The sequence below is a fragment of the Rhinolophus sinicus genome, chromosome 15 (genome assembly GCF_057876585.1).
Source record: "Rhinolophus sinicus isolate RSI-liver-muscle chromosome 15, RSI-T2T, whole genome shotgun sequence".
Taxonomy (NCBI): domain Eukaryota; kingdom Metazoa; phylum Chordata; class Mammalia; order Chiroptera; family Rhinolophidae; genus Rhinolophus; species Rhinolophus sinicus.
This window is the reverse complement of record NC_142515.1, coordinates 24,803,551-24,825,771: the sequence shown is the minus strand read 5'-3', so window position 1 is coordinate 24,825,771 and position 22,221 is coordinate 24,803,551. Positions and strand designations below refer to the sequence as shown.

Genomic DNA, 22,221 nt, shown 5'->3' with positions numbered 1-22,221 from the left:
ATGCAACCTTGTCTGAATACAAGTGACTATGAAGGTCATTTCCTCTACCTCATGCTCTAGGACCAGGTTATGATAGCTCAGGCATTTATATTCAGGATACTTGGCCTGCTTTTCAAATTTACCTCCCAGCCAGCCCATTCAGTTCAAACTCGGGCGGCTCTTCTGTGGGTTTGCTGCTCAGGATTTCTCCTGCTATTTTTCCAAGTACCTCTGAGTACATTCTGACTCAGTAATCACTCTTTAAATCCAGAAGTATTTTGTGAGTCACTGAAGAAAGCAGGAGTACAGCTAGAGTTGCTTTTCAGATCTGCCTCTTTCTCAATTACTTTCCCATTAGTTTTAGGCTGCTTTTTTAAATTCAGTATGCGTTTCACTCAAAGCAGATGTCTACTCCAGAAAACAGCCTTCCTCCAAAACAAATATTCATCTAGCATGTTTCTCAAAAATTAGGGTAGCTTTCATGTCCTGAAGTTACTTGTTTTACTTTTACAAATTAAAATACAATTCAGCTGATTATCATGAAAACAAATTGTATTCTCAACAGCAATCTGTATGACAACTCTAGAAACTTTCAAGTTTTACAAAGCAAACTATTTAGGAGAAAATGCTAAATAAATAAATAAATAAATAAATAAATAAATAAATAATAACAACTGCTCGGCCACTGTTGACACCAATGGGTTTGGAAGGGAAACGAATGGCTGTGTTGATAGCATCAATAAGAAAAATTTGGCTTTTTCAGCAATGCTCAACGACATTTTTACAAAAAATTGGGCATGTAGCATGAAAAGTGGAACATTGCTGTGGACAAATAATCTTCAAACCCATAAATAGAGCCCCAAAAGAGAAGCCCAGAGATGAATAAAAACGCATGACAATGAGGGCTCGGATGTGTGGTACACCAAGATTAGCCAGATGTGGGAATGGTCCTCATTCATTCTTACATGAAAATAGGGGCGCTGTTTGGGAATAATGCAGTATTTATGCTTAAATACAGTTACACCAGTTTCTAGAATGTAGGCAATAAAGGGAACTCTAACATTCAAGTAAGTAACCAATCCCATAGATTTTTACTTTTGGGGTCAAAGATACAGTCTAGTTTTTAAGACCATCAATAGAAGGCAACAGGAAAATAACTCTAGTTTACATTTATTTAAATTACGCTATATAAAAATGTTTAATCACATTGTATCACTGAATCCTTCCAACAATCCTGTGAAAGTATGTGGCAGACATTGTTGATTAGCTGACCTAAATCCTAAACACAATCCCTTCTCCTTTGCCTTCCTCTACTGTAGAGACTGAAAAGCAAAAATGCACAATTTCCCAGCTTTCCTTGAAGCAAGAGGTGGCCACATAACATGGTTCTGGCCAATAAGCTGCAGACAGACATCCTTGGGGGACTTCCCTTGCCAAATTAAAAGACAAAACCTCGCTAAGAGAAAACCAGGTTTTTTTCCTTCAGGCTTTTAGTCCTTCCTATTCTTTATGCCTGAAACAGACATGAGGTCCAGAGTTGTAGTAGCCATTTTGTGGCAACGAGTCAAGAAGCAAGAGGACACAGGACTCCACACTAAAGATGGTGACCAGAAAGATGGGAAGAGCTTAAGTCCCTAAGGCCTTTATCGAGCTTCCATACTTGAGCTAGACTGCCCATCTTTTGATTTCTCATTACATGCGATGTAGGCACTATTTGTATAAGCCATTCATAGTCAATCACGTATTTTTGAAATCCTAACCTGTGTTTGTAATCTTAAATGATAAAGAATAATATTATTATCCATACTGTATATATGAGGGAAAACTGAGGTGCACAAAGCTGAAGTGACTTGCTCAAGTTCACATAGCAGCTCAGTCCCCAAATCTAGTAATTTTCAAAGCCAAGTCCAGTGATCTTTCTGGAAGTTACTCCTATATAGAAACTCATGAACTTAATAGTAAAGGACTATAAACAATAAAAGTGAGGAACTAAAAAGAAAAACCTAATTATACTATTCCAGTAGCATACTATAGACAGGCTATCCAAAAAAGGAATATGGCTGATACTTTCCCAGAAAACATTATAAAAGTTGCACCAAAACATATTATAAAGAGTAAAGAGGAGTTTCAATTATCTTATACCTTTCAATAGAAGTCTAACTCAAAGAGTAGAACACCTACTAAACTCTCTAGTTCCATTCTAATAAATGTATTGCTCAAAAGGCAGAAGAAGCAATAATTATAACTGATATCCTCAACATCATTCAACCAGGACTTTGAAATAAAGTGACCGTATTATCTTAATATTAATAATACTAAGAAAAGAAAAACATGGCCATGGCCAAACATATGTTCTAGACTTTAGAAAAGTACATTTCAACAAGGTTTGGGGAAAAAATAGATATGCTGTATGGATTCTTTATTCAACCTTAATCTGTCTGACATTGTACCAAAAAACTAGATTAAACACAAATCAAGAATACTTATCAAAGATATACATGGTCATATATCTAGAGGAAGAGTTAATACCATAGATGATAAACTCAACATTCAAAATTATCTTGGCAACCTGAAAACTTAGGCTGAAATCCCCGAGATGTAGGTAAAGACATGAACACAAAGTTTATACTGAAAATTAATTACATAAGTAAGATAAGGTGGGAAGTCCAGACCAGATAGATGCTCAAATATTTAAGATCTTATTAAAATTTGTAGATTTGATTTGAATACAAGCTTAATATAAGTCAGTGACATGCTGCCAAATATGATATTGCTGCTACAACTATTAATGTAATCTTAGACTAAGTTGATAGAACCAGAACATTCAGAATACAGGCGGGAACATAGCCACACTGCATTCCATGCCAGCCAAGGGCAGCAAAATGAAGAATGGAAGTTAAGCAGACCTCAGTTCAAATTCTGACTTGGTGGTCACTTACTAGTTGCAGAAGTAAGTGCCTCTGTAAGCCTAAATTTCTTCATCCACTATTATGGTAAAGAGTCATAAAATACCTAGCCACCTACACATCCCACCTAATAAGAGTTCTACAAAGGTTAACTATTATTATTTTTGTTTTAGTATCCTACTTGTGGTATTATATTTATCTCCAGCTGTAATAGTCTTAGCAGGATACCAACCATCTAGAATTCATCCAAAGAAAAGTATCAAGATGGGAAGTAATTTTATTTTTAAAAAATAGCTGAAAATTTTGAGAGTGCTAAGCCATATGAAAGAAGACTTGCTTTCATATGGAGGAGATAACTGACTTGCTCTGCATAAATCTCAAAAGTCAAACATTACAGAAGTAACCAAAATACATACTATTCAGTTCCATCTGAGAAAACTATAACAACAGAAGCTGCGATATAAGGAAAAGAGCTACTTGAGGATGGAGTGAGTTTCCCATTCCTGGAGATATTCAAGCTGAGACTTGGTGACACAGGCACAATAAAATGATTTCAGTATAGTCATCAAAGCCTGCCAAGTACAGGGTTAGGTACTTTCTCTGACATTATGTGAGGCAATATAATAGATAGTTAAAGGCACAGGCCTTGAATCCAAACGGGTACATCATCAAGAAAATGAAAAGACACAAAGAAAATATTTGAAAAACATATATAAAATAAAGTATATAAAGAAAAATTTTTACAACTTATAAAAAGATTATCAACCACGTTTAAAATGAACAAAATATCTGAGGAGATATTTCACCAAAGAAGTTACACAAATGGCTAATAAGCACATGAAAAAATGCATAACATCATTAGTCATTAGGAAAATGCAAACTAAAACCACAATGAGGTGTTATCCATTAAAATGACTATAATGCAAAAGATTGAAAATACCAAGTGTTGACAAGGACGTAGAGAAATGGGAGCCCTCATACACTGCTGATAGCAATGTAAAATGGTGCAGACACTCTGGAAAACACTTTAGCAGTTTCTTAAAAAAAAAAAAAAAAAAACATAAACTTACAGTACAAACCAACAAATCACTCTTAGGAATCTACCCAAGAGAAATAAAAGCATATGTTTATACAAAGACTTATACATGAATATTCATAGTGTCATTGTGCATAAGAACTAAAAACTGGAAACAATCCAAATGTCTACATACTGTTAAAGGGATACACAAAATGTAGTAGCTCCATATAGTAGAATACTACTCAGCAATAAAAAGAAACAAACGATTGATACATGCAAACCTAGATAACCTCAACAACATAGACAAAGTGAAAAAGCCAGACACAAAAAGATTATGTATTCTATGAGTCTATTTATGTAAACTGTCTAGAAAGGGCAAATCAAATTATTTAAGACAGAAAACTACCAGTGGCTGCCTGAGGCTAGTATGGGAGCAAGGATTGACTGCAAATAGCCGTGAGAATGTTCTAAAACTGGATCATGATGATGACTACGCAATTCTATGCATGTCATAGAAATAACTGAACTATACTCTTACAATGGGTGAATTTTATCATTTGGAAATTATGCCTCAAAAAAACTGTTAAAAGGTAACAAAAATACACCCATGTTCATAGCCAAACATGGTAAAAACCAAAAGGTAAAATAGCCAAAAGGTTAAAACAGCCCAAATGCCCATCAAAAGACAAACATAATGTGGCTTATACATACAATGTAATATTATTCAGTCTTAGGAAATTCTGGTATATGTTACAACATGGATGAACCTTGAAGACATTACACTAAATGCAATAATCCTGTCACAAAAAGATAAATATTTTATGATTCCATTTGTGTGACGTACCTAGAGTGGTCAGATTTTTAGAGACAGAAGTCGACTGGTGGTTGCCAAAGTCTGGGAGGAGGGAAGAATGGGACTTATTTTTTAATGGGTACAGTTTCAGTTTCAGAAGATGAGAAGTGTTCTAAAGATGGACAGTGGTGATGGTTGCACAACAATGTGAATGTACTAAACACCATTTAACCATACACTGCAATATGGTTAAGATGATAAATTTTGTTATGTGCAGAATTTAGGATGGTGGTTATCTTTCTGAGGGTGGAGAAAGGAGGGAGAATGTCATTGCAGAGAGGCAAGCAGAGGGCTGCGAGTGTTTCTGAACTATTTAATTTCTTTTAACAAATCTGAAGCAAATACAGGAAAATTAAGTTCGCGAACTCATCCTATAAAAAGTGCTACATATCTCATTGCTGAATATCACCACAGTCACCTTCGAAGTATTCCCCTTGGGAAGCTATGCACCCATGCCAGCATCTAGTCCACCCTTCAAAGCAATTTTGGAACTCTTTTTCTGGAATGCCCATCAGAGCTGCCATCCTATTACCCTTGATGTCCTGAATGTCATCAAAATGTCTTCCTTTCAATATTTCCTTTATCTTCGGGTAAAGAAAGAAGTCATTGGGGGCCAGATCAGGTGAGTAGGGAGGGTTTTCCAATACAGTTATTTGTTTACTGGCTAAAAACTCCCTCACAGACAGTGCCGCGTGAGCTGGTGCATTGTCGTGATGCAAGAGCCATGACTTGTTGGCAAAACGTTCAGGTCGTCTAACTTTTTCATGCAGCCTTTTCAGCACTTCCAAATAGTAAACTTGGTTAACTGTTTGTCCAGATGGTACAAATTGATAATGAATAATCCTTCTGGTATAAAAATAAAAAGGTTAGCAACATCATTGCAACAAGTTCGTGAACTTAATTGTCACACCTCGTACATATATATATATATATATATATATATATATATATATATATATATACACACACACACACACACACACACATATAGCTATCCCTTCTCCATTTATTTATTTATTCAACCATTATTCATATCAGCATGGACTTATGGGTATTTACTTTATTCTTTAAGTCACCATATTTATCTATTTTGTTACACAGATTGTTCCAGCTTTGGCACTTTGGAGTTCTTTCAGGTCAGCTTCTGTGTTTTTTTGACATACTCCCATCATTTTTTTAACAGCACTTCCTTACTTTCTAACACCACAAATGTTTCAGATCATCTTTTCTTTTTTTCAATTTTTATTTTTCAGTTACAGTCGACATTCAATATTATATTACTTTCAAGTGTACCACATAGTGGTTAGACATATATATAATTTACTAAGTGATTCCCCCCGGTAAGTCTAGTACCCACCTGGCACCATACATAGTTATTATAATATTATTGACTATATTCTCTATCCTGTATTTTACACCCCATGACTATTTTGTAACTACCAATTTGTACTTCTTAATCTCTTCACCTTTTTCACCCAACCCTCCAAACCCCCTCCCACCTGGTAACCATCAGTTTATTTTCCATATCTATGAGTCTGTTTCCATTTTGTCTGTTCATTCATTCTGTACTTTAGATTCCACATGTAAGTGAAATCATAAGGACATCCTTGTGCACTGTTAATGGGATTGCAAATTGGTGCAGCCACTACAGCAAATAGTATGGAGGTTCCTCAAAAAATTAAAAACAGGATCATCTTGTATGTTCCCTGTCCCAGACCTAGAATCGTACACTTCTCCAAGGAGCACTGGCTCCTTTCGTTTAAGAATGGTATTTAAAAATATGGGTACAACATGGGCTCACTGCTACTGGGGTGTCACTACTTCTAGGACGTTCAGTTAAAAGAGCTATGAAAATTATACGTACATACTAACTGATGCATACACACATATCTATATTTATTTCTGTATCTATTTACCTGTATACCTATGAAAAGGAAAAAAAGAACACATTAGTTCAAATTGATGCCGCCAACTCCAATCCTGTACCAAAGGGTTCCTTCCAGCTTTCCCACTTGCTGATTTGCAATTTCTTTCTCTGACAGTGAAAAACCTGCTTATCTTCGACTACAATACATTCACTTTTTTGTTCAACCGTTGTGTACATGCAGTTTCAGAATTGCTAATCCATTCCCCTATAGGAAACAAAATTATCAACTCCAGTAGTGTTTCTTCCCAGTTCTTTTTTCCTTAGCCCTACAGTATCCAGTCAAAATAAAGCCACGTAGGTCCGCTCCTTCCTCCTCCAAGCCTTCTGTGTGGTTGTGTCATTCACTGTAATACAGTGAGAAACATCTGTAAATCTACACTCCATCGTGGGCTTCCACAACATCCTGATTGGAGAGAGTGGCATGCACTCTTTGTGGTGGAACAGCTCTAAGAGTTATCACAGTTGAATAGAATCAAGTATCCACAAGCACATGACCACACAAAACAGTCTGATTACCCAAGAAACTCGCTCATGCTCCCCTGTATTATCAATCCCTTCCTCCAGTCTCAGCAGCAAACACTGATCTGTTGTTTGCTCGTCTGGAGATTTTGTCCCTACAGATAGCTTTGTCTTTTTCAGAATGTCATATGGACAGAATCATAAAACATGCAGCCTTTGGGATATGGCTTCATTCATTTAGCAAAATTCCTTTAGGATTCCTTCCTGTTGTTGTGAGGGTTCCCCTGCATGAGCAACCCACTGCATGAGCAAGTATCACCCCGCATTCTTCCTGTCATCTTATGGGAACTGAGACTCAGAAAAACAGTGCAAAAATGTGTTGATACTTGGTCCACAGCTACTGCTGTAAAAAATAAACTGCTTTGTGTGTGACACAGGAGTCTCCTATCTTCTGCGAGCATCCATGAAACTGCAGGCTACCTTGTTAGTGAGCAAGTAGGATAAGCCCTTAGACACTTCACAGTTCTTAACATTACTGTGGCGGCCAGGGCCAGAACCTCCAGGGCACAGGTGACCTGTGGGCAATGCTGGCTTCTTCCTGGTTTTAAGGGGAATGCTGCTAACATTTCATCATTAAGTATAATAACTGATTTAGATTCTCGGTGGACACTCTTTCAGGTTATGAGAAGTGGTTTAAAAAATTCCTAACTCATTTAACTGGAGATGTTGTTGCTTGAGTGGTCTAAAAGAGTTAATGTAGCGCTCCAAAATGGCTCTTCTTAGAATCAAAAACAAGGGAAGAATCCTTAGGAGGGAGCCACTGGAATTTCAGGTGAGACGGTTCTTCATTAAATCCTGCCCTGCAGGGCATCTGACATTCTGGGCCCCCACCAACCAGACACCCACAGCATCCCTAGGTCAATGATTGTAAACCCCTGAAGTTTTTCAAATGTTCTGCAGAGCAGGGGTTGACAGACTTTTTCTATAAAGAGTCAGACAGTAAATATTTTAGGTTTTGTGGGCCATACGGCCTCTGTTGCAACTACTCAGTTCCGCTGTTGTAATGCAAAAGCAGCCATAGACAATACATAAACAAATGGGCATGGCTGTGTTCCAATAAAACTTTATAAAAACAGATGGTGGCGAGATTTTGCCTAGAGGCTGTACTTTGCTGATTCCTGCTCTAGAGGGATGAGTAAAGAGTAGAATACCCTCAAATTTCACAGATAAGAAAACTGGGGTCAGGGATGAAGTGTTTTGCCCAGCATTTTAATTGCACAGCATTTTATGCCAAGCAATGATTAGGCTTCCCAATTGCTGGTGCTCTTCCCACTACATCCCCCAGCAGAATAAATGACACCCTGGCAGAATCTGCCTCAGCAAGTATTTTAATCCATTTCTTCTAAATGTATGCAAATATATATGGATACTTGGCAGACGTCCATGATTACTCAAGTCTCTGCTGCAGCCCCCTCCTCTGAGGTCTGCAGTATTTCTCTAGTTTTGCATCGTTCCCAGATGAAGACACCATTGTTCCATCTCAAAAATGTTCATGAAAACATGCAATACAATTGGATTGGAGGCTGAACCCAGAAGCTGAGACTTCCCACAACAACTCTGCATAAATCATTCATCTGCTAAATATTTCTAAGGCTGTCCTCACAGCCCTGATTTTTCATCTGTACACCATGACTCATACCCAATCAACTTGAAGATTTTCAAGTGAGAGTCCCTGTAGAACTGGATCTAATATTAACCTCTACAAAGTAGCAGAATGTATCACATCTCCTTTTCTTTCATCTGTAATTGCTGAAATTCCGTCCACAAAGATACTTTGCTTGGCCTGACTGATGCTTCACAAAAGTGAATAAATTACCTCATGGAAGGACTGGGTAATCATAAATGGTTGTTAGCAATAATACCCACAGCTTGAAGTAAAGCACTAGATCTTAGAAGAGGACGGGGCTCAGATAACAACAGTTACATAACCAACCTTGGCCAAAACCAAGACATTTGCTGGTTTATTCAGTGTATCTGGGGCCATTTTTACCCACACTTGATGGGATTCACACGTTGGGTAGAAGACTGGACTAAAGTTCTTCCAACTTTAAAATTTAGTTAGACTAAATTCCGAAAAAAAGAGAGAATGTTACATCCTGGAGGAAACCTCACAGAAGATTAACTCAGCCACAAAGAACACACAGAATTCAGATGTGGAAAGAAAAGATAGAGCTACACGAAGAGCTCAATGCAGCTCTGCAGCAATGGGCTCCTCTCGTCTTCCTCACATCCAAATAGTAAAAACCACTCAGAAGCTCTAGTTGTCTCATTATCAAAGGTCCCTAAAGAGACAACCTTCTAAGAAATGGTATAGAATTTACTTCACCAAAGCAACAGTCATAAGTGCCTATTAGAGGCAATCGTCCGGCATATTTGGTCACAGAGCAGCAATAATCTTAGACAGCAATTCCTGTTGGAATCTGATATGTTCAAATCTTTTGGAGCTACATAAACAACAGGCAAGGGCAGGAGCCAACAATTACACATAACACATGCTTTTTGATGAATAAAAGAAAAAAATTTCAAGCACTGGATTAGAGTCAGTGGCACCTGCCTTCTTCATTCTGTGCCTGAAAAGAAAACCAACCTAGCTTCATTGAGAGCTGACTTTCCCCCATGGTGTGAGTAGACTGGCTAGGACTAGAATGTACACATCCTTGGCCTTATCATCATTCAGGTATATTACGAGTTCTCCAAAGGGCTATGTGTAATCCAAAGCTGCTAAATGTCAAAATCAACCAGGAAAAAAAACACACACAATTCTACAGAAATTAAAACAGAGGTTTAGACATCGGAACTTTTAATAAGGATTTGTCAAGCATCATCATTTCCTTCCCTAACTTGGAAGCAAACCCCATTTCTTCGTGGGGATGGCTTTGGAGCCTCCTAGTGGCAGCCTCAGGGGACCTACAAAACTAGGAGTCCTGGAAAGGACCAGGCTTTCAAGAGAGTGTTAGTTACATACGATGGTGATCCATTCTATGATCCATTCATAGAAGCACATCAGCTCCAACAATGTGCTCAACACACTTTATTGAACACTAGGAGTGCAAAGATGAATAAATGCTGGTCCCTACTCTCAAGGAGCTCACAGCCTACCACAATAACAAGTTACAACGGAAATGGCTCTAGAACAATGTAATAAGCGTTTACAATCTGCATACAAAGGGAAAGGAGATGATGTCAGGAGGGTGCAATAAAGGGGACTGACTTCTTAGACAAGCCTTAATTAAAGGATAAGTAGAAGTCTGTCTGATGGAGAATCCAAGTACATTATCCATTTTCATGCCTTTGCTAATTCTGCTTCCTGTTTGAAAGATTCCCTTTTCCACATACCATACCTAGAATACTAAGACTAGAGTACAGTAGAATGGGAAGAAACATGAAGAAACGATCCAGAAGCAAAGTTATGAGTGCCTTTATGGTTTGGGCTTTGTCTTCCTGGCTCTGAAGAGATGTCAGAGGCTCTGAATTAGAGACGCGATCTAATGAAGACCATACACAAGAATAACCCTAAAAGCAGTATGAGGACTATATTGGAAGAGCTGGGAAGCCGGGAGACCCATTAAACTATGATAATAGTCCAGGAGAGAGGCAAGAAAGACTGGCAACATAGCACTAGCAAGAAAGAAGATTCCAGGATTAAGGACAACTATACCTGATAGCCAAATGAATGCGGGAGATTAGATTCAGAAAAGAATCAAAAATAGTTCAAAGTTTTCCTTAAGAAACTAGGGAGACAATAATGCCATTAACTAAGGTAGGGAACAAAGGGGAAGTTGAGGGGATGAGTACTGATGAGGAACTTGAGTAAATTTTATTTGGGGTACAAATTAGGTCTGACATTTGTTTAAAAAACACTAGGAAGTGTCTACAAACCTCATAAATCTGAAAAAACCAATGTATTATAACTGTCTCAAAATAACCACAAGAGTTATAACCACTATTAAAATATTAATTGTTATTTCTTACTGTTACAGGAAAAAAAGAGCAATTGCTTCTGTTTTTATAAATTACACCTGAAATTGATCTAGTATCAGAAGACTAAACTCTCATTAGACAATAAAATTTTCTAACAAAGATGAACATCTTATTCTCCTTATTTTTGTCCCCTTTAGCTTAGCCAATCCTCCAAAGTACTAATCCTTCAAGGAATAAATTGATTTCTATCTTTGCACAAAGCCTTATCTTATTCCTTCAAGACCTTATAATTTAATCTATTAGGTTAACATATCTGAACTCTTGTAGCACTTAGCATAGATAATGTCCTACTACATTGTCCTTTATGATTTACTGGAGTTTACAGTAATTTTAGTTGTGTTTCTCCATCTACAATTTAAGTTTCTTGAGGAAGGCATGGGCCTACTGCTCTTAGCCAGCAGCCAACTAATCACCTTTTTTCCTCCTTTATATTTTAAAAAAGATAAAACTGGGCCCAGACAAGTAACTTAGTCAGGGTTCAAACATAGTTTGTGGTAGATCTCAGACTGAAGCCAGGTTCCCAGAGTTCTAGTTCTGTAATTTTTCTGTGCTTTCAGATGCCCCATAAGTATTTAGTGAGCTCCTTATGGTGTTAGGCTTCCATTCCTCAGGGGCACTTTTGCATCTGAAGAAGATATTCAAATACCAAAAGACTCGAATTAATCATTATTTGGAATTAATGGTGGAATTATAAGCACCCAGCAAGGCAGTAAGGAAAGTATTTGGGGACAAGGAGACATTCTGGGAACCTTAAAATCATATCACAAATTTCAGCATCCTGTCATGATGAAATAACAAGACCAGATTAAGCCTCCTACCTTAAATTACTTAAAACAGGACCAAGATACATGAAACAATGGTTTCAGACAAAGAAAAACAGAGAGTACAGAACAGCAATCACTGAGAAAGGAAAAACAAACGAGGTGAGCCCTGAGATGCCCTATCACACTTCCAGGGATGAGAAACCAAAACAGAACGCAACTGCCTTGCTGGATTGAGGAGGCAGAGTTCAGAGCTTGGAGAAGCCAGGGCAACTAGAATTTACAGAACAGAGTACAGGAGAGGAGGGAGCTCCAGAGATCTGCAGTGGAGTCATCTGAGTCTCTGGGTAATGGCCTGCCAGATATGAGAAAACTACCAACGCGAGGAAAAGAACCACCAGAAAAGAGTAAGTGAAACAGTCACCACCACAGTTTACATGCGACCGGGAATATTTCACGTTCTGAAAAGCCAGACTGAAAAGATCTGATTCCAGACAAGGCATCGAGAAGAGTGTAGATGTAGAAAGCTACTGCCTCAGAAAGGTATTGCCCTCAATAGAAAAGTCAAATTAGCCATAGATTAGTCACTAATGACTGTTTTTGACCACCCTAACAAAGCTTAACAAAAAAATCAAACTGACTCCCAGAACTTGAACTTCAACCCCAAAAAAGACAAAAAAAATATTTAAAGAAATATCAAAATATTGAGTAGCCAACAATGTAAAATTCAAAATGTCTGACGTACAATTAAAAAATGACCAGGCATACAAAGAAGCAAGAAAATATGACCCATAAACAGGAGAAAAATCAATAAAGATAAACAGACAGAAATGACACAGATGATGGAAAGATATGAAAAAACAACCAAAAAAATATATCCTATATATTTGAGAAGATAAAAGAAAGCACAAGAGTAAAAGTGAGAAATTTTTAAAAATTTGAATTTCTAGAACTAAAAAATATAATAACTGAAATGAAAAGTACACTGGATTGGATCAATAGTAACTTAGACACTGCACAAAAATAGATAAATGAAATTAAAGACATAGCAATAGACTATCCAAAATGACATATATGGACTGAAAAAATGCTAACAGTGCATCACTGAGCTATCAGACAATATTAAGGAGCCTATCATGTAAGTAATTGGTGCCAAAAAGGGATGAAAGAAGGAAAAAAACTTGAGAAAACAATGGTCATAACTTCTAAATTATAGTCATGCACTGCATACCAATGTTTCAGTCAACAACAGACAGCAGTGGCCCCATAAAATTATAATGGAGCTGGAAAATTCCTGTCACCTAGTGAGTGATGTGGTGGCTGTCATAATGTCATAGTGCAATGCATTACACAAATATTTACCACTGTGGTACAACTGCCTACAGTATTCAGTACAGTAACATACTGTACCAGTTTGTAGACTAGGGGCTGTAGGGAAACAGAACTTGTCAACCCAAAATACGTCTCTTTGGCATAAGAATTATTTTAGGCTGGTTAACTTTGAGAAACAGCAGACATGAGAGAAGCTTTGAAAACCAAGTGGAAGGTACCCTTTGTAAAAGACATTTACATTTTGTAAGGTAAATCAATTGTAAGGGTTTCTCCCTTACTGTACCAGGAAGAGGGGGATGACCTCATCTCTAGAAACTCTTTTATCGGATGCAGAAGACAACCACCTTACTCTTGTTTACTGTGCTTTTCCTGCTAACCTGCCATAACTGACTCCCCCCAACTCCAGCATCTTCTTTTTTCTTCAGCTGAAGATAGTATTTCAGGTAGTGGCTTCAGCTATTTGGGTGAGTTACTCAGTTTTCGGGTGTCTGTCATATATACAGGAGCATGGACCAAAAAAAGGGGTGCTATAATAAATCTGACAAGTCCAGAGATTGCAAGTAATCTCACAGGGTGATCTACTCCTAGATTCCTAACTGGGCAGGTCATACTAAGTAGTCACACCCCAGGCCTATAACTTCTTTAGTAAAAGGTTTAGCTTTGCCTTAAACAAGCCTTGTCCATTGTTCTTGTGCATCTAGTTTAACACACCTTTGAAATGCCAGAGTAATCCTCTTTCTTACATCTCTCCGAAGTGTAACCACCCTCAAGAGAACACATAATCGTGTTAACTATCCTGTCTCCCACATGTCGTCTTCCTTATGTTCCCGTCTTAATTCCAAATGTGTAAAAGAAACTGCCAACTGTCACTCTCTGAAGCATTTGAGATTTTTCTTCCTGCAATTGTCATCAGTTTGGGTGCTAATAATTTTAAGTTCTTATAGAAATTCTATACAGATTTGGATGTTCCTTACATTGACAGAAGGTATACATGTTATTAAACTTTTGTTTACTTCCTGCTACTATGTCTTTTATTACAGGATGTCTCAGTCAAGAACCCAGGTAGGAAGAGGGAAATTATTTTTCCTCCCTTACAGAGTACTAGGCTGTACCATGTAGCCTCAGTGTGTAGCAGGCTGTACCATATACGTTTGCATAAGTCTCCTCTCTGATGGTCACACAAAGACAAAATCACCTAACAATGCATTTCTCAGAACACATCCCTGTCATTAAGCAGTCCATGACTGTAGATTAAAACTGTAAACCCAGAGAACTTCAAGAAGAAGAAACAAAAAGAACACAACACCAAAGCACATCATAATCAAATAGCTAAAAACCATAGAGAAAAATTTAAAAATGGAGCAAAAAGACACATTAGGTATAGGAATAAAAATAATATATATGACAACAGATTTTTTGTCAAAAATAATGCAAGCAAGCAAGAGAGAACAAGTCAAATAGAGATTACCTAAATGAAATACAAAAAGGAAAAAAAGGGAGAGAACAACAACAACAAAAACAGAACAGGAACCCAAGAGCAGAGGAACTATAGCAAATGGTATATTATCTGCATAATTGTAATCCTAGAAGGCAAAGAAAGGGACAATAAGCCTGGAGAAATATTGGCTAAAAATTTTGCAAAATTAGGGACAGACAACAAACCATGACCAGGGCCAATAAACTCAGATAACACTCAAAAGAGTAAATAACAACAACACCCCCCCACACACACACACACACACACACTAGGCATATCAAAGTCCAAATGCTAAAAACCAAAGACAAAGATAAAATTTTGGAAGCAGTCATAGAAAAAAAGACACACTGTCTACAGAGGAACAAGAATAAGAGTTACAGCAAACCTCTCATCAGAAACCATGGAAGAAAATGGAGTGACATCTTTGAAGCGTTAAAAGAAAAATAATTCTGGTCAACCCAGATTTCTATACTACGCAAAAATATCCTTCAAAAGTAAAGCTGAAAGACTTTCTCAAACAAATTCTTGTTGGTATACCTAGTCTTGAAGACACATTAACATCTTCAGGCAGAAGGAATATGATATAGTCAGAAACTTCGATGTTAAAAAAACAAAACACTAAAGAGTGTCAGAAAAGGAATAAATGAAGGTAAAACAAAGTCTTTTTTCTTATTTTAATTACTCTAACATATAGCTGAATGATTCAAGCAAAAATAGGAACAATGAATTTTGTGGATAGCATATATTGAAATGAAATTATGATATTGATGGCATGAGAGATGAGAGGGAGAATTACAGTACTTACACTATGCATGAAACTGTATAATGTTAATTGAAAGTAGATTCTAATCATTTAAAAATGTATTTTGTAAATCCTAGAACACACATAAAAAGCACAAATTATTTTTTTAAATGATGAACTGACCATCTAAATTTTTTTTAAAATGTAACGGTTAGCACACTGACTATCATGTAGTGAGTACTCAATAAATTTTACTATTACTACCAGGTGCAGTATACATACGCTAAAGATACAAATACAACCACAACCCAGCCCCTGCCTTCACAAAGTACATGGATCATACCGGAAAGTTAAGGAAAGGATGGCTTACTATGATTTAGCAGTGAATTTGGTCCTGAGCTTTCTTTTGTTCCCAGGGCAAAAGTGGAACCCTGACTGCTTGTGTATATCGTGTTTCCCCGAAAATAAGACCTAGCCAGACCATCAGCTCTAATGTGTCTTTTGGAGCAAAGATTAATATAAGACCCGGTCTTATATTATATCATGTTAGATAACACCCAGTCTTATAGTGTATTAAAATAAGATCGGGTCTTATATTAGACCCGGTCTTATATTAATCTTTGCTCCAAAAGACGCATTAGAGCGGATGGTCCGGCTAAGTCTTATTTTCGGGGAAACATGGTAGCTGTGTCTAATGAAAGGATACTTTTTTAAAAACTTTTTTGGCCCCCTCCACCCTTTGACTCTTCAAAAGACACATTTTAAGAAAATAAAAAGGCAAACCAGATGCAGGGGGGAAATATTTAAAAACAAATATCTGATAAAAGATTTATATCCAGAATACATAAAGCACTTACAACTTAATAATAAAACAAACAACCCAATTTAAAGGTAAAGAATTTGAACTGAAATTTCACCAAAGAAAATCAACATGGCAAATAAGCTCATAAAACAATGCTCAATATCATTAGTCATTACAGGAATGCAAATGAAAACACAATGAGATACCACTGTACTCACTAAAATAGCTCAAATTAAAAAGACTGACCATAACAAGCTTTGACGAGGATATGGAGCAACTGGAACTCTCGAAAATGGGTGGTGGGAATGCAAAAAAGTTCAATCACTTTGGGGCAAAGTTTGACAATTTTCTTAAAATTAAACATACACTTACCACACAGTCCAACAATTCCATTCCCAGGTATTTATCCCAAATAAATGAAAACATATGTCCATGCAGAGATACAAATTTTCATAGCAGTTTTTTTTCATAATAGCCAAAAAACTGGAAAGAACCCAAATTTCCATCAGGTAGTAAATGAATAAGCAAATTGTAGTATATTCATTCAATGGAAACTACTCCCTACTGATTGAAAGGAACAAGCTACTGATACCTGCAATAGCACTGATGAATCTCCACAGTGTGACATTAAGTGAAAGAAGCCTTTCATAAAAAGCTATCTGCTGCATAACTTCATTTATATAAAAGTCAAGAAAGTGTAAAACTACAGTGACAGAAAGCAGATCAGTAGTTCCTGGGAGGGTGGGAGGTTGACTATAAAGGGGCAAGAAGAAACTTTTTGAGAAATGTTCTATATCATGACAATTTCTACATCATGATTATGGTCATGGTTAACAAATGAATATGTTTGTCAAAACTCATCAAACTGCAAACTTGAAAATTAGGAAATTTTACCTGAATAACACTGATTACATTTTAAAAAGGGATGAAGAGGAGATGAGGGAAGAGGAAACGTTTTACAAAATCATTTGCACAGGCTGTCACTTGTTCTACCCACTCACACTCACAAGGTAATTCCTCACCTAAATCTAATTGAGAGACCTACTAAATACACTTGAAACACCAGCAAAATGTGTGATACACTGGAGAACAGCACGGATATTAACTCCTAGTGCTTTAGAACTTCAGACAAGAGAGGGTTTCATGAAGCCATTGCAATACAAGAACATTTGGAAGTAAAGGTAGGACTCAAATAGCACTTGGAAGGCAAGGTAAATCTGGCATTTAAAAAAAAGAGAGAGACTTTGGACAAGTGAAACAATTTGTTTAAATATTTTCAGAGTATCGAAATGGAAATTCATTTGCAGAGAGGAGAAACAATCCTCGGAAAAAGCCCCTAATTTCCTTACATATGAACTAGTCACTGTGTTCATAGCTTCCCAATTCTGAGAACTAGCAACTCCACACTCCCTTCTCTCTGCAAGAGTCCTGTTCCCTTGCATGACTTTTCCCCCTTTTAACACAACAAGAGACATCTAATTAACTTTTCTGCCACATGCAGCTGGCACCAAAGCAAACCAAGCTGTGGGGTGGCTGACCCAGAATTACTGATGAATGTTCAAAGTAAACATGTTTTCAGCCAATCTGGAATGGTATATTTCTAAGAAGACAGAGAGCTCTTAAAATTAATTAACTCATCTGGACAAACTGTCCATCCAATGGAAGTTTTTCAGTAATGAATATCAGACCACAGATCTTCCTGCAGCTGAGCTTGTTTATCATTCAAGGAGGCTGCTTCTGCTTGTCTCATGGAAGGCTTCAGGATTTCTATTTTCACTGGCTTCTGACTTCTTGTATTTATACAAACAGGCCAAGAAAGCAAATCACACAAGTTTAAATGGAAGATCCCACATTTCCCTCAAAAGGCAGAGACACCTACCTTTCTCTCCTTTGCTACATGTCAGAGTAGACAGTTGAGGAGAAAAAGACCCCATGTTTGGGAGGAAGGGGCATCATTAAAAAGCATGAACTTACTTAAGTGGTTTCGTCATTTGTGAAAATTCTAGAAAAGGGCTCCCTGCTGCAAAAATTGCCTGGTGGGGGCCATGTACAAAATGACATCAGACCCACATGAAGACTGCAGCTTAACTCTAAGTTGAGAAGTGCCAAAGTTGGTGTCCTGAAAGAACTCACTTGACTATTTGGTACATGTCAAGCATGGTTTTTGCTGTTGTTTTGTTTGACTGTTTATTTTTGTTTATGTAGAACATAATCTTCTGAATGAGCTCTGACTGTGGTTCTGAAGAGAGCAGTGCGTCTCATGTGGGTCCTTTTTGAGACAGAGGCAAACCTTTGATATATCCTAGAATAGACATCTTCCTTCCTCTGAACTAATCAACCACACTGCCTGATGGGGAGTTCTTGCTGGTTTCTTAGTCACAGGGGGCCCAAGAGAGGCCCTGGTTGGTTTAGAAAGCAGACAGAGTGCCTCCAACCCTCTAAGAACTAGCCTGGGTAGGTCCTTCTGTTCCCACATGAATCTCTCCCACTCCCTGCCTCCCCATGGAGTTTTACTAACTTCGCTCACTAGAGTCCTTCCTGCCACAGATCACTTTATGGGGCAATCATGTAATGACTCAACTAAAACAAGAGAATAACTACATTTGTTAAGCATCTACTATGCATTGGCATTGTGCTAATACTTACATATCATGTCATTTAATGGCATGACATAATATCATGTCACTCTACAATAACCAATGTGGCAGTATAGAGTAATAATTAAGAGTCAGACCACCTGAGTTGGACTTTTTTACTTCACCACTTACAAGCTGAATAACCTTGGAGAAGTTACATAACCTCTTTGTTCCTTAGTTTCCCCATCTATAAAGCAGAGATAATGAGAGAATCTATTTCACAGGGGATTAAATGTGCTCAATAAATGGCAGTCATTTATTATTTCTGTTTTATAGATACAAAAACTAACACCTAGCAAGATTAAATGACTTGTCCAAGATCACACCACTAGAGTTCAAATACAGATCTGTCTGACTCTAAAGTCAACGTCTTTAACTACTAAGCCACACTGACTCCAAAACCAATTCTTAGACCCAGAGTTTTTCAAAGCATGTTCTGGGAAATACTGGTCTCATGAAATACAAACTTTGTCCCTCCCTTAGAGATTTACACTGCATATTAGTATGTGAAAAGCTCCTTGAAGAAACCTATTTAACTTGATTTAACCTAATGTTTCACAAGCATATTTGACAATTAAGCTATATTTTATAGATACTCAACATGATGGGAACATCCTTTGCTAAGAAATCTAGGGAGTTAACTCATCATAAATAAAATATGGGTAATGTTGGCAAAAATTATGTCCAAAAATCCTGACTCCTACAATTAGTATGTACATCAATAATGACCCACAACCCTATACAAACTCTATTATAAGAAACAGCAAAGTTATAACTTGTTTACAGGGAAAAAAAGGCTAGAAAATCAAGTTTTAAGAATAAACAGAGGCCCAGAAATAATAATTTACCTAATCAAGGCAAAGAGCCAGGAATAGACCCAATCTTCTCAATCTTATTCTAACACTGTCTTCTGTACCAGTGTTCTCCAAAATAGGTTATTGTGTGCACCAGGGAATGCGAAGAGAAAGTAATGACATCTATTTACATATATATTTTAATCTGTCATAAGTTATATGTTTGTGGATATACTATGCTAGTATACACTATATAAGTATAGCATATAATACAATACTACTAGTACCGTGTTTCCATGAAAATGAGACCTAGTTGGTTCTTTATAATGTAATACAATATAATACCGGATCTTATATTAGTTTTTACTCCAAAAGACACATTAGAGCTGATTGTCCGGTTAGGTCTTATTTTCGGGGAAACACAGTATATAATATATAAATAAATAAATAAATACACAAATAAAATTTGTGGGTGTACTTAAAAATCTTTACTAATAGAAAGAAGTCCACTATAAAAAAAGTTGGGAGTCTACTATTTCAATCTCTAGACCCAGAAAGTGACATGCTGCTGTGATAGAGGACAGAGTACAATATCTATAATGTTCCCGGGCAGTGTCTTTCAGATAAAGCTCTCCTTTTAAAGACAGGTCGGGAAAAATGAGTTCTCATGGACTACCCCCAAAATTAAAGTAAACTATTTTCATTCATGTTATTTAAATATTTAAAAGTATAAAAACCAGCCTTTACCTATAGTTCTCAAGCAACTACAAAAAAATGAACAAATTTATAAGTTAAATAGAAACAAACTCAAAAAAATCCATAAAATTTAAATTACCATCACATCTAATGTGATGGATGGTGTCATTTTATTGAAACACCAAATCACCACTCATGACCACTCATGACTTGACTAGAACTAAGATTTATGGCACAAGTTATGCATGCCTCAGTTTCCTCATATAGAAAACAAGGAAATAAAACTGCTGAGCTCATAGGGTTATTTTGATAAGTCAATGAGCTAATACCTGTAACATGCATAGCACCTGGTACAGAGTAAGCACCCAGGAAATGGTAACTGTTACTATAGTCAGTATCACCAGTCTTGTCAATGTCATCTCAAATTTGGTGTAGGCCCTATGGATCATTCAATTCCCTACCACACTTTTTTCTACTTGAACTATTTCTAAAATTTTTGTCCTAGAGCTCTCTCTGACATGATTTGATTTTGATAGGGATTGCATTTAATCTATAGACTGCTTTAAGTAGTATGACCATTTTGACAATATTAAGTCTTCTAACCCATGAACACAGTCTGTCTTTCCATTTCTTAGTGTCTTATTTAATTTCTGTTATCAGTGCTTTGTAATTTTCAGTGCACACATCTTTCACCTCTTTAGTTAACTTTATTCCTAAGTGTTTTATTCTTTTTGATGTTATTGTAAATGGGATTGTTTTCTTAATTTCCTTTTCGGATAGTTCACTGTTAGTGTATAGAAATGTAACTGATTTCTATATGTTTATTTTATATCCTGGGACTTTACTGAATTCATATATTAGTTCTAAGATGGTAATTTTTTTTGTTATGTTATTTTGCCACAATTGAAAAAAAGATAAAACCTACTTAGGCAGATAGTGACTCATTGCTATTCATCACTGACTTACTGAAAGGTTTTCAGTATATAGCAAAGCACCTAGACACATGCTGTCAAACATTTTGTAAATAATTCCTACCCCTATGACCAGATTTCTTTTTAGGAGGTACAATATTATGCTGCTGAGTTTTAGCTCTAAAACTGATGCTCCCCACATGTCTGTTGGAAATGGAATTGTTTTACCAGATATAATAGAGCTTTGGGCTCAGAGTGATCTGAGTGCTGTCCTAGCTCTGCCACTTACTAGCTGTAAGATCTTGAGCACGCTATTTAACATCTCTGACCCTGAGTTTCCTCATCTGTGCAATAATGAAAAGGTACCTATTTCATAAGATGGTTGTGAGAATTGAATAAAATAGTAGGTATAATGTGAGTATAATGTCTGGCTCATATTAAATGTTTAATAAAAGTCATTAATAATAAAAAATAGCCATATAATGATGACAACAATGGAGGAAGAGGAGAAAGTGGAGGAGAAGGAGGAAGAGGAGGAGAAGGAGAACTTGTAACTGTAGGACAACAGGGCAGGTGTAGGTGAGCAATATGAGCTACAGGAAAGATCTTTTTTCACCCTGTGTGTTAACTAGATGCATACATATGTCACACAGATATGTCATATATATGGGGAAGCCTCAAATACAAAATTGTTTTCTACCCATGTACTAATCATTTCAAAATATTTTTTAAAGCCATCCTCAACTATCAAATTATCTGGCTTTATTCCACCTTTTGGGAGAGGAGTCAATCAAAAAAACAAAAAAGTAGAAAAAAAAAAGGATTGTTTCTACTTTAAATGACAGAGCCAAAAACCTTCCCTGCACTGACTAAATTTTTAAAATAAT

The 22,221-nt window shown here is 36.8% G+C and overlaps 1 protein-coding gene across 2 annotated transcripts in view; it reads right to left on the bottom strand.

The window, feature by feature from the left end:
- The window catches only part of HPSE2 (heparanase 2 (inactive)), a 530,036-nt gene that overhangs the window by 486,053 nt on the left and 21,762 nt on the right, over positions 1-22,221 (bottom strand). The window lies entirely within an intron of this gene.